The sequence below is a fragment of the Pseudopipra pipra genome, chromosome 3 (genome assembly GCF_036250125.1).
Source record: "Pseudopipra pipra isolate bDixPip1 chromosome 3, bDixPip1.hap1, whole genome shotgun sequence".
NCBI lineage: Eukaryota > Metazoa > Chordata > Aves > Passeriformes > Pipridae > Pseudopipra > Pseudopipra pipra.
The window spans coordinates 46,286,303-46,300,143 of NC_087551.1; the positions used below are offsets into that span (position 1 = coordinate 46,286,303).

Consider the following 13,841-nt stretch of genomic DNA (forward strand, 5'->3'; position numbering starts at 1 on the left):
ACCAGGTGAGCATTTGCTTCTCCTTCTGGGGGTGCTGGTAGCTGGGAGAGCCTCTGCCCTCCAACTCATACAGCACCCCTGAAGGGCACACTGGCTTTTATTTGATTATCCTGCCCCACTTAAACAACAAAGAACAGCCAGGGAACCTCAGTAAACACAAAAAAGGTATTTTTGGTGTGGAAAATTATTTGACATTATTCTTAAATATTTAAAGGACACTGTCTGCTGGTTTGGAAATCCAGTGAATAATTTAATATTGTTTGACAGAATCTCTTTGGGTCAATTATTCAGTAAGTGGATTAATACATTCTGACTAAAACACAGCACATTGCATTTTGGCGGGCATATCTCATTACATCACATATTTCATGTCACATTGCATTGCAGAGGAGGCCAGTATAATCAAATGGGTCAACTTGAATTAGACAATGCAATCAGAATAATTTCCAAATATTTTTCTAAAGCTTCCTGTTCCTGACTGTTTCTCTACCTGGTCTGTCTATACTTATCTGTTGAAAAAGGAAAATAACCACAGTAATTATTTAAAAAGAAGTCTTGTTGGAAACTGCCAGCAACTCTTGACCTCATTATAACCCTAAGTGTCTTATCTATACGAAACACTTTAATTTTAGAATAGCATCTTTAAAGCCCCAGGGGAAGAGTGAGAGCATCTTTTGATGCTTGACAGTAATTCTCTAACACTGACATGGGTCCAAAACAGATATTCTTATCAAATTGTTCTGAGGAAAGCAGCTGTAATCTAGGATCTCAAGGGCAGTGGGGATACAATACAGGTTAAAAAAGGAAGAATCCTTGGGATTTCAATAAATATGTAGAAGGCTTCAGTGGCAACAGCTGTCTCATGCCAGGAAGGGGTTTATAGGAATAAACCTGCTTATGTTTCAAATCATCAAAAGGCACACCTTTCTCTCCTGTCCTTCCACTTTCCATTCTTTCCCAATATGCTCTGAGGAAACAGGTGGGACTTGATTTCCAAAATCTCATAGCTCTAAGTGGGGATGACAGTCCTTTTAGTAAAGCTAATGAAAATTTGAAATTTCTCTTTTGTGGGGAATTCTCAGATTCTTCAATATGCCTTCAAGTATAATGGGGAAAAAATTAATAATCTCATAACTTCACTGTGAAAGAGAATATTCCAAAAGCAATTCTATGGTTATGCATTTTTTATAATTGTAGTATGAATATTGCAACATGGCATAAAACCCAAAATCATGCTGTAGAGGACAAATACTCAGGTTTTTGGGAGTGATCTAACATGATATTTACTTCATTAAAGTGAAATATTTCTGAAAAGGGCTTTCATTTCCTGCAGTCAGCATGTTCTGACCATATCCCTTTACCAACTGAAAATTATAAAGACAGATATGCAAAAATGCATCTAAAGGTCTGAGTAAAATCAGAATAAAAATTGTTACCAAAATAAAAGGTACCTGTTTTTCTGCTCTCACAGTTGTGTTCAGCAAAATCTACTACATAGAAAGGGTAGGATTGCACCTGGCCTTGCCCAGTAGCTGCTTTAGCAAAGCAAAAACACATCTAGGAAAAAGGATGAGTTCTCTTCTAAACATTTCCTAAGGGTAACTCAACAGGAATTTTTCTCACTATATGTGCAAATGGGAGCAGGGATGAGGTCAGGATAAAGCCTCAGAGAAGCTCGTAAGAAGAATCTTGTAGTTGTGTGGAGTCCCTAGATGTTTAATTCAGACCACCACTAAAAAGTCCCCATGCTCATGTGCATCTTTGCCAGACTATCTGAACAATTTCCCATCCAGAGCATTATGGGAACCTGTCTTCTTCTTCAGATCTCCAGCATGAGGCCAGCAGTCCTTCCAGCAGTTGCTCAAAACTGCTAAGGCCACAAGCAAATTTGCCTTCTCACACTCTTCAGAAAAAAGAGGGTCAAAGGCAACTCAAGAGAAGGAAAAAAAACCACAAACCAACATTTAAATCCCAAACAAGCTGGGATGGGAAAATGGTCAGGCTTTTAGCCTAGTCAAATTTTCTTACCCCTTTCTTTGTGTGATCCACTTAGGGATCACAGTATGGCCCATGGTGATGCTTCATGCTGGCCGTTTTGAATATCCAAAGTAATTTTCCCCATTCTACTAACTGGAAAATGGTGGCAAAGGGAAAGCTGTTGATCAAAAAGCTTAGAGGTTAGCAGCACAAACCTACACAGAGGTAGCAGCGTTAGCTGTTAGCAAGGTTTGAGTTTGAAGTGGTTGACCTGGAGCCCTCAGATCTGTACTGACAGATGTCAGTGCTTCCACAAACAAACTTCCACATTCCAGGAGTTCCTCTGCGGCAAGGTAAGTAGTAGCAAGCCCTGATGTAAAGGTACAGCCTGAGTTCTCCTTCAGACCGCTCAGTAATAAAAATTAATATTGAAAACCCCATAACCTCCTAAAAATGCATAACATCAAGGCGTCCTGTCCTTGGCTTTTATGCACATAACTTTACTCCGAGCCAGCCTCATTAAGCCTAGCTGAGTAATTCAAATTCTCAAGTGTTTGGAGGGTTGAGAATTGAATAAACATAGCAGCAAGCTCATAGATCCTCCTTCCATTTTTAAAACATGTACCTCCAAAGAGATGTTACAAGAAATATTTTAAAGACAATAGTTCAATAGGCTGAGATGAGAAAACACACTACCATGAACTTCTGGCTTGTGTTGCCCAGCCATCTCTTCTGATGTATGAGGGGTATCAAAGTAAAGAAATTTATTACGTAGAGGGTTAGAATATACATGCATGTGTACACACACACACACACTGATATACCTTGAAAGGCTCCTGTAGGCAGAGGCAGGAGGTGCTATATGGTCCTCCTGGCTCATGGAAGGGCAGAGGTGGGGGGGTGAGGGTGGTTAAAGGAGATGGGACTGGGGGCTGGAGGGCCCAGGGAGCTTGTTCTGGGTCTGCCATACCATCCAGGGGCATTTTCAGCAATGCAGGGACTAAAAGGCATTGCCAGTTGCAGCAAAAGAAAACCTGAAATAAATGGTCTGGGCTCTGCCCCAACATGAATGCTTTGACATGGAAAGAAAGGAAAGCATAAGCAAGAAGAAAAAAAAGATCTGTGCAGAAATGTTTTCAGAGTTCTTGAGAACCTCACAAGTACTGATTTATTTTAGAAACACAGACATTCTCCAACCATTTCACTCAGGCAGCAGAGTTTTTTTGCAAGGGCAGGAGAACCAGAGAGAGAAGGAAGGATCAGAATCAAAAATTGAAAGTGGTCAGGTTAGATGTCCAGATCATGCTGTGCAAATGCCAGCTGTGGCTAATGGCATTACTTTTAAAAATGTGCTTTTTAGGATTTATTACTACTAAGGTGTCTGAAAGTCTGCACTGGAAGGCACAGAGATGAGCCCAACTGTTTGCATTTCGGTGATGCAGAGAGAGCTTGCTCTTGAATGTAGAGCTTCTTGAATAGCACTAGGAAATGGCCTCCTCAATAATGTGAGCTTCATACTCTCATCTTCTGTTTCAGCTACAGAACATCAGTTAGAAAGAGCTCCAGTCCTGACAAAGGAAATAACAGAAAGTAAGTAAGGATCTGCTTTTTCTTTAATAGATCTGATTTTTTTTAAATCATGAAATTGTCCTGTTAAAAAAATCAATATCTTACATAAAAGTGAATATTTTCTTTATTCCTGATTCAGGAAGGTATCTGAGTGCTTTCTTAAATAAGGAGTGGATCTGAAGCACACATTGAAGAGTTATTCATAAATGGGTATTTCATTTCTGAACAAGATGACAGGGAGACCAAAACTCCGTGTGGATGAGGTTTAACCCAGCATGATCTACTGAGATCAGGGGATTCACTTACATTTTTCACAGGTACACAGGCAAAATTGGGGCTCCAAGCCTACTGAAAACAAAACAAATGCTCTATTTGAAAGTAAGGTTACACAGGAAAAACCCTTAGGAAGAAATATTCCAATAAGAAAATATCTAGGAAAGATCAAAGAAACAGTCATGGTTTAACTGACACCTGTAGCTTTATCTCTTTCTCTAGTTACAGGGGAAGGAGGGTTACATGAACAGGGGCATGCTGGCATGCTCCCAGAGGGAGGAAATGTGGCATTTGACAGGTGCAAGAAGCAAATAAATTATAGGATATATGGAACAGAAAGGCCATCTATTTCCTTGAAAATTGCCAAGGTTCAGTCTGTAGAAGATCAGAAACAGAGACTTAAGATAGAAGTTAAAGATGAAAACACTTTTTTTTTTTTCAGGAGGATAAGAGAAGGGAGGATATCAGTAAGAAAAGTTGGAACTGTAAATCAAAGTTTGCATTCCAGTGCTATAAAAGTATGGTGGGACATTCTGGCTTCATGTTAATCATGTACCTGAGTTCAGGGTTGAATTCTGCTCTTACAACCAGAAATGTCTATAATATAATATCACACATGTTCTGAACACTGTGGGCTATCTAGCCTGTTGAAATTTGGCCAAAAAGACCAATTTTTTCATTTGTCTCTAAATTTTATCTTCTCTTCCACAAGGGACAAAGAAATAGCCATCAGCCTGTGAATGTATGAAACACTGATAGCAACAGCAACGTGCGGCTCAAACATATGATGCCTAAGTGTCCAACAGCCAGTGTCACTGTGCAGGGTTAAGGAGCCCTGGCCAGGCTGGAGGCTGCCCTCTGTTCACCCTTGCTCTTGGTTTGAATCTGGTTCCTACTTGTACTTCTCCATTCAAGTGAAGGTTTTTGATGGTATAAGCAGAAATACTTCATTATCTCTTTTGCCGTAGGCAAGTGTGGCTGAGTGCAATTGTATTCCCATTAAGTCATGTGCATTAACTGTGTGCTACTAGTAGGGAACTAGGAAACAACTACACAGTCTTCAGATTGTTTTATTTCTTTCCTCCCATCCTCCCCTTGGTATGAATGGATTACAAGAGAAGACTCTTTGCTTTTTCCCTTCTAAAAGGGGGGGGAAATGGCAGCTTGAATCTGAGAGCAAGACTTCCCCATAATATAAAACAGTGCACTGTCCCTGATGTGAAAGGAGCTACACTAATTTACATCCACAAAGAATGTGGCTCACTACCAAACTAAGTATCCTATGCTAGTGCTGCACCACGTATTCAGCTGAGGTATGCAAGTGTCCAGTGCTCACAGCACTGTGGGGAAATGGCTCTTAAAAAAATAAAATAGAAGCAGGAATAGTAATGTCTTGTCTTCATTATGTGACTCAGTGTAGACAAAACTAACATTCTGATCAACATCAACAGGATCAGAATATGGCCCTCGGAGAATATTTCATACTGTTACATCCTTTCATGACTCAAACAAAATTTCATCCCTGGATAACAGCCCCGGTTTATGATAGGAAATAAGTGCTCTGTCACACCCCGATAATTAGTACATCACAGGTAGAATGTAAAACCAGGCAGTAAAATGGCACTAAATTTCTGGCAGAACTTTGAGTCACATATAAACCATAAACAAGACACAGACAAGACATGGTTGTAATCCTTCCTTTCAGAGAGGCTGATAATAAAAAGGTCAACGCCTCAGGATAAAACAAAATACTGAAGATGAGCTCACACCGGAAAGCAGTTACAATGCCATTGCCCCACTTCATATTCACACTGCCAAAATCTCAGCACAGGCAGCTTTGGCCATGTGCCTTTCTTAGTATATAAGGAATTTCATAAACACACTATGAGTTGAAGGGATCTCAGTGAGGTGACTATCACTGACCACATGTGATAGAGACAGAGAAGGAAGTCTGCTGCGAAATGCTGTGAAATATGCTTTTTTTTTCCCTACAGAAATTATCATTTCAGCATTCTGCAAAGATAAACGTAATTTCTTAAGCACTGTTCTGAGAAAAGGGAAAGAGAAAAGGGGGGATATATAGTAAGAACAACACTGTGCAGGTAAAAATGCAGACCATAGGTAGCAATGAAAAAGTGGAGACCCAGGTTTCCAACCTTTGCAGCAGAAAACACATTTCTCACACTGCACATCCATGAATCATTATCTAAAAAGAAGACATAAAACTTTAAAAATTAAATTAAAAAACAATTTAAGGACTCCAGATAGATACATTAAACCAAATTGGCACTCATATATTCAGGGTCTTTTAAAAGACTTTCTTAAAAACTGCCATGGAAATTAATTACTCAGTAACAGGAGATGAAACCCACTGCAAACTGCTGATTTGAGTGCAGATTCAAAATGTGCAGAAGGCCAGGGAAAACCTGGCCTCCATTCCTTTCTGCTGAGCAGATGCTGACACCCCAAAAACACCAGTGGGTAAACCAAGGAACAACGAGACTCCGACTCTCCCATTCAGTGTCCCAGTGCTGAGGACACTGCTATGACTGTTCACCCCCACAGTAGCTGGAGGGAGGTTTGTTTGCTAACAGGGCCCAGGAGAAAGTTTACAGCAAAAGTACAATAGGAGCAACACACCAATCTGCACTTGGGCGTATAGAGATTCAGTGCACACTGAAGTTCTGTAGTGCACAGTGTAGTTCCAATTCAGAAGTTACTGCTAATATTAACTTTTAAGCCAAGTTTCCTAAGGAAATGAGGCTTAGGCAATCATCTTGTCTGGCTGGTTTCCCTAATAATTTTAAGCCTACTGGCTGATATCAGCCAAGTGGAATAGAGGGACAGACAATTATGTTGCTGTAAGTTTTACTGAAACAGGTGTCTGGAGAGGGGAAAGAAACAGCAACCAAAATGTATTCCCTCCTAAAGGAAAGGCTGCAGCATGAGATCATCATTTAGTTACCAGAGGATCCACACATCCTTTGGATGGAAAAGCTTTTCTGTACACGCTTATGACACCAAAAGTTCAGTGGGCACTGACACTTTCAGAGATATCAGAGTCAGTCAGCTGCAGGTGCAAGCCTGCAGGATACCTGGCTTCATTAGTTCCAAAGCCTGCAGAACCACTTGTGCCCCATCTAGGCACAGATTCATGCTGACTCACACTGGAAATTTACCATATGATGCTATATCCTGCAGCACTTCCTATTCTCAGAAACTGTCCTCACTAGAAGCCAAATGTAAAGAATTTCCTTCAGACTTCTGAGACTGAGAGTATCTTCCTTACTTACTAAAAGTTGATAATACTCATGCTTTTCAGCCCACCTTTGACTGCCTCTTTTTATATCAGTCAATAGCTGCAACACATTATAACATTGATACCATCAGCAACACCTCTGTAACAATCCCTTTGAATTCATTATCTACTTAGTGCAGGAATTATAATGACCCATATCTGCTACATCAAATGGATAGTGCATACCTCTGTGTATTCCCTGTGTGTGTAACCCATTGGTATGCCTACTTCAGTATGTAAACCTCAGAATTAAAAAAACCCACAGTCCTCAGGATCTGTACTGGGTGGTGCCACAATATATTTGGTGGATTCCTTTGAGCTTACTTATACTTTCTCTCCTGAAGAGTTAAAATCCAACACGTGAGGGCAGACTTACAACACCAGTTTAGCAGCCCCCTTTTTCCAGAAAGTGTACTTTCCATTTAAACAAAACAAAGCAAAATAAAACAAAACAACAACAAGGAGAAAAAAAAAAAAAAAACACCAAAAAAAAACACCTCATCAACATCTTGACTAGCTCCTGCTGAAAAATACATCTCTTTGAGAAATCCAGGACATTCCTTTTTGCATTAATTGCCAGCTTATTAGTGGAATGAATGTTGCCAGTCTTTTCTCAAGCTGCTTGGAGGTGAAGAGACTCTTTCTTTCCCTTTACCAAAAACAACAACAAAACATGCCAAGAGAGAAGAAAAGCGAAAAAAGGAAAGGGAGCTGCTGAGAGCCAGGCTACTTATTCATCTTCGAACATTGGTTTCCATGGGAATAAGTTTGGTTCTTTGTGGAGGCTGAACCACCCCATGCAGTCTAATGCTTCCAACATTACATTTGTGTGGTCAGCTTTCCTTTAGCCTCCCCTTGTCCTCTTCCTCCTCATCCCTGCTCAGCAACAAGACTGGTGTGACAAAAATGAAGAAATCATTCAATAAATTGGCTGAATTAGGTTTGAATCGAAGCCTGCTGAAGCCATTCTACTGCCACCAGTGAAATTTGGACAAAGTCCTCACAGCATAAAGACAGTGGCTTCCTGTCAGCCTGTCAAAACGGTTACCCAGACTTTGTCTGCCTCAACTTTTCTATTTTGATGGTTTCTGTCTCACTTTTTACATTTCTCTTTGTTTTTTTTTTTTCCTTCTGCAGCTCTTCACTGTTTCTTAGTTTTGACAGATCATGTAGAACATATAACTCTGGTTGTATTAGTGTTTAAAAGTGAATGATTACCTGTAGACCATGAAGGGCACAGGTTCACCAACAGCTGCAAAAAGGATTAAATAAACTGAAAAGTAGATTTGGGATGAAACCTAACTTAAATAGCTTTTTTCCTACATTAAAACCTTCAGAGGCTCACCTGCTTTACTCTCCTTTCAACCGAGGAGGTGAACAAAAGTAACATGACATTCCTGTGAGAGAGGGAACTAGATGAAGGCTGGGTGATCTCAGTCAGGATGCAGCAGACGTTACAGAAAAAAACTCATGGACCGTGTATTCTGTTTGTTCTGACTATAGTAATTTCCTAGTCTTCTTGTAATTTATTTTGACATACTTTTTTTTTTTTAAAGCAACTGTTTATAAATACATTACTCAGAGGCTGCCGTGCAATACATTTTCATACATTAATCCTCATCATTTTGCTAACTGTCATGATTTTTTTCTATTAAAGGAATAAAGTAAAAGCATGTTATCATAAATCACTAATAAAATATTTAGCACTTCCTATCGCTCCACTTTCAAAACTTCTCCTTCTTAAAAGCTTCTAGAGCCCAAAGTTTTTTTGAAAAAATGAACAAAAGAAAAATATATTAGAAATTCATGAAAGCCATTCACAGGCAAGCTGTCAGGACTACAGGAGTTTTCTTTTGTGAGGATACTTTTTTCTTACAAAAGATTTATTATTTTCAGATTTTGAAATGTATTTTCTTTGCAAGACAGAGACGCTGATGGTTTTTCAATTTTTAAATCTAAGATTAGGTCTAATTGCCTAATTTACTTTACCTATCCCTTAGAAAAGTTAACTGGAACTGCTGCGTTTTATACAGTAAATCAAGCTGAAAGAAGCTATTGAAGCACAGAAAAATTGATCAATCATTTGATTGTCGATTCACACATCACTGAAAGGCAGATAGAGCCATTTTAGTCTTATCGTTCCTATAAGAATGTTAACAATTCAGGCCAATGAAGGTCCATTGTGATAATGGAAGTTATAAAGAAAGCTGGAGCTTAGACCATGCACTGGCATTCATGGTAGTACATCTTCTCCCCTAATTCACAATAAGATTAAATGAGAAGGTTATTAGAAACACATGAAAAATAAAGCTACCATAAAAACTACCTTCTATGGATCCAGGTTTCAATGGTGCAAGTGTGTTTCTCCTTTTCTCTCTAGTTTCAACTCAGCTAAGGCTTTCTCCCATCTTCCTACTGCATTTCAGTCTAGGGTGGAAGTAAAGCAACCATGTGAGACATGTTTTCTTAAGAGGTTATAGATATGTGTTTCAGGAAATCAAAGAGACCAGATTCCCCAAACAAAGAGGAAACACAAAACTAACATTCAGAATTTGCCAGGTTTTACCTCAAACATTTCAGACACCCAGTAAAAAGTGGGAGTGCACAGCATTACTCAAGCTGACTATCAAATGTGAGGTGAGTCACTTTAGCCCAAAGTGAGCAAGTTTTAGCAAAACATGGAAGAATAGTACAATCTGAAAGAGTAGTTCAACTTCTTGCTCTGAAGTCCTCCTGGCATGGAACTATTTGTTGATATGTATCCTTTAAAGCAGGTAGAAGATCAAGTTTTCATCAAATTAAACTTCTAAGATGAGGTGAGTTGATACATTTGAGACATTTTACCAGAAATAATTAAAAGTGCAGAAGGTAACTGGAAATTTGAAAGGCAATTCAAACTTCTGTTATTCCTTGGCATTCAGCACTGTATTGAGTCTGGCTGAGCTGGAGTTCATTTCCAGATAGTAGCCCTCACAGTGCTGTGCTTTGCATTGGTAGCTAGAAGGGTGTTGAAAACACACCGGTGTTTTGTCTATTGCTGGACACAGCATCAGCACTGTGACATTCCTTCCTCAGTTGAGGGCAAGATCCTGGGAGAGGACCCAAGTAGGCCAGCTGACCCAAACTGACCAAAGGGATATTCCAGACCATATGACATCAGCTCAGATATAAAAGCTAAGGCAAGGAGCAGGAAGGCAGGAATTCATTGTCTCCAATGGCTGCCTGCTGAGGAACCATTACATGTGCTGAAGCCCTGCTGTTCGGGAGTGGCCGACCACCACTGCTCACGGGAAGCAGAGAATAAACCGTGTTATCTTTCGCTTTGCTTTTGCTTGCACAAGCTTCCGCTTCGCTTTCTGCTTTAAATAAACTGCCTTATCCCAACCCAAGAGTTGTTTTTCCACTTTATTCTCTCCCCTGTTCGGCTGGAAAGGGGAGTGATAGAGTGGCTGGGTGGGCACCTGGCGTCCAGCCAAGGTCAACCCACCACAAACACGTAACAATCCAAACCTGAGAAGTACAAACATTTTATAAAGACAGAGACATTAACCCATTAGTTTCAATTCAGCATGGACTCAGTGGAAGATTAGAAGAGGAGTTAATATGGTCGAGTATGGGAAAGCCATAAAAGCTAAAGCAAATTCAGGACCTTCAGAACATGAATTTTGATGAGAAATCATCACTCAAGACTGACACAAAGCTAGGAGTCTAATGCAGAACATTTATTGATATTTGGGGGGGCCTATTAAGTTATCTGGAAAATATATGTATAGCAAACACCAGGTCCCTAGTGAAGCAAAACTGTTTTGATAAGTTTCACTTACTTTCAGGACACTTTCAATGAAAAAAAAGAGGCACTTAGTGGAGCTGGAGGCAGAACACAACATGTGCCTCTGCTCTGCTTCAAACACAGCCCCCCACCTCCCTGAAACAGAAGTTCCTTCAGAAGATCTTATGGAGTTGGGACCCTCTGCTGAGGAGGGTTGCAAGAAGGTTGAGCTGTAACCTCCTAAAACAACCTGGATGGAAGAAGGAGCGGGTGAGCGTCCCTGGTTTTAGACACAGACTCCTTTTCCAAAAAGTGTGAAGAGGAGTAGGATGTGCTGATACTTGTTCTCTGACTGCCTACTTAGCAGTGCGAGGGCTGGAGTGCTCCCCTGGAAGAGGAGCCCTCCATGCAGCTCCCTATTGTGTGGTATTAGCCCCGAACTACCTGAACCAACAGAGAGAAAAAAAATTACATGATTATTCCTATACTTCTATTGCCTTGTGATCAGGGCATTTACCTGGAAGGCTGAATACTTAGGGACTAGTCCACAGCCAAATGACAGCTCAGGGTAAACCCTGTCACTGTTTCAACATGATAGAAGTGTCCTTTTGCAGTAAATAAATAAGACTATCCATCAATGAACTTGTTAAGCCATATTTTTTTCTGTTTTTATAAATAATTCCAGTTCTTAATGTGTCATATATAAGTCATAAATTGGGAAGGACAGAATCTCACACTCATTTTATGAAAGGACAAACACTATTCCAAGGATGTAAAATATAGAAGAAACTCTGTAATTGGAAGCTTCTACTGTCTGTGCAAATTTATGTCACAGAGGAAAAGATTTGGACTCTCTACAAGTTAGAGTTAAAATTTTAATACCTAGGGTTTTTACTTTGATGATAGTGTCTTGATTCATCATATTTTCTCTCTGCAAATACCTTGTAAGCTAGAAATTTCTGCAAGCCTGTCAACTTTCTCAAATGAATCTTTTTTTTTTTTAATCTTATTGATTTGTTTTCCGGAAGTATTTTCCTTTCTTTCTAAAGTTTTATTTATCTAACACTGTTCACATTTTTATCCCTAGAAACCTTTTCATTTGCTTTTTGTTGCTGTTTATTTGGCTTTTTCCTTTAGTGTTTTTCTGCAGAAAAACAACTTGCATTTCAATAGCAATACTTAATACAGCTGAACATCCCAAAGTCCTTTACATTTAATTACACTCATAGCAAAGTGACTGTAAGACAAATGTGGCCTTTGGGATCTCCAGAAAAAGGAAGGAAGGCAGATCTTTCACAATCAGATCATCGTGCACATGCATGTGGCACTTTTCTTGCAAATGAGCACCATTGCAGACTTGATATGTGATGCAAAGGGCATAGCTGTGAGGAAATGAAAACAAGAAGAAAAGTAGAGTATTTCTTTTCACCCAGAGCAATACAGAGAAAGACATGTAATAAAAAGCATGCATAGATACCTTACATTTACTTTGTTCAATTTATAGCATGTACTGTTTTATTTCTTTCTTCATCCTTTGTATGCTTTATTTTCTTCTGTGGCAGTTTGCAGAATATTGCTGCTCATTAAATGATGAACAAAGAAACAATCCATAAAATGTTTGCCACATAACAAAACAAAAAGATATTTGGAAATCAAACTGCAGTTTTAATAACAAAATTGTCTAATTTTAGCCTCATATCCCTTACTGAATGAACAAAACTAATGAGGAATGTAACTAAGATGCAGAATCCTTTATGACTACTGCAGAAATTTTCAGTTATTGTGGAGTCAATAAGAGATGTTTTTGGACATACGATGCTTTTAGCAATCAGTTGTTCCATAATTTAAACAAATAATTTTAATTTCTCATGCAAGGACATTCAACAGTTTATCTTGTGTAAGCCAATTTGTATCAGGTGTGTAATGCAACAGCTTTCATATCTTTGGTCAGGTTTTCTTGACAGCTGTTTTTTGAAATAACTGAAAAAGAGAAAAATTTAATCTGAAACTGTTTAATACATACGAGTAATATTCATGTATTTGTCACAGACATGTATTGTGGGATTATCATTCTCATTTCACAGATAAGAAAGCCCTGGCTAAGTGGGTTGGTTAATTTTTTTCAACAAGTTGATGTAGAAAGTCTACAGCTATGCCTAGAATAAAATCCCAGTCCAGTCCTTTATCCATTACATTACTGTTTCTCAATGGTGGATTGCAAATGTTCTTGCAATGCATAACATTGAAATTGTTACATCAGACTAAATGAAATAAAATCTAGCTTCACCATTCCATTATGTTTAAAGGTCACATAGTCACATAGTCACTAGTAACAGTTCAAAACACACATTCACACCAAAAACTTGTAGCTACTACTAACTACCTTAGCTATGGGTTGTGGTTTGGTTTTCATTCTGACTTTTAAAAAAAACCAAGGAGGCAGGATCACAAAACTGCTTTTCCTGAGACTGAATGTCACTATATTGAACAGAACAACAAAACATTGCATTAGTGTTCTTTCCCAAATATTTTGGCCTTTTGGAGAAGGCCAAGAAACATAAGCTCCTTTCACAGATGTTCTAGACTGAAAATTAACCCAAAGTATCCAACCCACAATATCCCCTAGCTACACTACAATTGTACAGACTTTCAATAACCCCGAGTCACCACATGCAGCAATGCACAGTCCTGTGCAGCACTTCCCTGAGTGTGATTCTGCACATGTGCTATGGGCTGTCTGATGCACACAACCCAAAGCCTGGATGCATGGCACCTGCAGCACTGCAACACATGGTGCTGCAGCACCTGCCACCAGCAAGGCCACCTCATTCTCCATCTACTTTCTGTGCATTACCTTGAGATAGCAGAGGTAAAGCCATCTGTGATGGTAAGCATGCCTGGGCCAATGTACTGTGGACCCCCAGTTGTATTGGATGTTGCCCACAAAGACATATT

General features: G+C 39.3%; 1 long non-coding RNA gene across 2 annotated transcripts in view; it reads right to left on the minus strand.

Annotated features, from left to right (window-relative positions):
- LOC135411440 (uncharacterized) overlaps window positions 1-2,904 on the minus strand; it is a 37,652-nt gene extending 34,748 nt beyond the window's left edge. For both annotated transcript variants that reach the window (XR_010429155.1, XR_010429156.1), the window contains exon 1: window positions 2,802-2,904. This is a non-coding gene — a long non-coding RNA (uncharacterized LOC135411440). The remainder of the gene's footprint in view (window positions 1-2,801) is intronic.
- Between the last annotated feature and the right edge of the window lie 10,937 nt (window positions 2,905-13,841).